The sequence below is a fragment of the Elephantulus edwardii genome, unplaced genomic scaffold (genome assembly GCF_000299155.1).
Source record: "Elephantulus edwardii isolate Elephantulus edwardi_28Jun2011 unplaced genomic scaffold, EleEdw1.0 scaffold00007, whole genome shotgun sequence".
Classification (NCBI taxonomy): Eukaryota; Metazoa; Chordata; class Mammalia; order Macroscelidea; family Macroscelididae; genus Elephantulus; species Elephantulus edwardii.
Genome location: NW_006399757.1, coordinates 25,661,871 through 25,663,427, shown reverse-complemented (window position 1 = coordinate 25,663,427; position 1,557 = coordinate 25,661,871). Strand labels below are relative to the sequence as shown.

General features: G+C 33.4%; 1 protein-coding gene across 1 annotated transcript in view; it reads right to left on the bottom strand.

Annotated features, from left to right (window-relative positions):
* STK31 (serine/threonine kinase 31) overlaps positions 1 to 1,557 on the bottom strand; it is a 123,024-nt gene that overhangs the window by 58,942 nt on the left and 62,525 nt on the right. The gene's annotated exons all lie outside the window — the stretch shown is intronic.

Genomic DNA, 1,557 nt, shown 5'->3' with positions numbered 1-1,557 from the left:
ACATACCAATGATTCTATTTAATGAAAATGAACTAAATGCTCCAGTTAAAGCGAGGCATTATAAAACTGAATGAAAAAGCCTAGACTCACTGGGCCCTGCCTAAAAGAAACATTAGATACAAAGAGACAGATAAAAGGACAGAAAAGGTGTATTATGCAAAAATTGGTAAGACCAAAATCAGGCAATGGTAACCTTAAGACAGGTAATATTTTCAGCAATAAAGATCATTTCTAAGAAATAAATGCCAATTCATCAAGAATGCACAACAATTCTAAAAGTGCATGTAACTAGAAATCAAGTTTATCAAGAGCTTTAATTACAAGATCTACATACAAAAAGCAATTCTATTCTTATATTCTGGTAATGACGTACAAACCAAAACTGGAAGAAATATTACATTTACAGTAGCTAACAACATGTATTTAGGTTAAAACTAATAAAATATGTACAAGCTCTGTATGTTAAGAACTAAAAAATAATTTATAAAAGAGATCAAAGAAGATTTTAAAAGTGATATATGATTATAAACTAGAAAACTCAATAGTATAAAGATGTCAATTTTCCCCAAACTAGTCTACAAATTTAATAGAATCTGAACAAAAATCTCACAGGGTTATTTCATAAATCTAGAAAAGCTGACTCATTTATATAATTATTTCTTTAAGTATAGAGAAATGCAATAATAAGTATAGAGAAATACAAGCAAACTACAATACTAAAAATTTGGCCAATCACACCAGTTGACTTTAAGACTTAACTACAGTGTGATCTGTCAGTCTGTCATACTGTGGTGGCTCTCCTACTACTGAAGAGGATAAAATTGATGCATGGGACCCTCTAAATATTAAATCCATATGTGCATCAAAAACTTTTTCCTACAGGTAAAAATAGAACTTACAGACATGGAAGAAATATTTGGTAATACCATCTCAGACAAGAGTTTTATAACGAAAGTTTACAGAATATTCCTGGGACTCCACAGGAAAAAGATTGATAACCCAATTACAAAATGGGCAAAAGACATGGAAAGAATTTTCACAGAGGAAGATATCTGAATGGCAAACAGACACATGAAGAAATGCTCCAAATCACTGGCAATAAGAGAGATGCTAATCAAAAACCACAATGAGGTACCATCTCCCTCCAACAGTGGAAAAGTTTAACAGGGCAGCACGTAATAAATGTTGGAGAGGATGTGGCAAGAAAGGAACTCTTATACATTGTTAGTGGGATTGTCAAATAGTACAAACATTCTGGAAGGCAGTTTGGCACTTCCTCAAAAAGCTGGAAACAGACATTCCATATGACACATTCCACTACTTAGAATATACCCTGAGAAAACAAGAACTGAAGCACAAACTGATATATGTACACCAATGTTCATAGTAGTATTATTCACCATCACAAGAACATGGAAACAGGCCAAATGGCCAGCCACAAACGAATGGACTGAGAATGGTACATTCACACAATGTAATACTACGCAGCACACAGGAGCAATGATTTTATAAGTTATTATCTAACTTGGGAGGGACTGAAGAGCATTATGCTGAGTG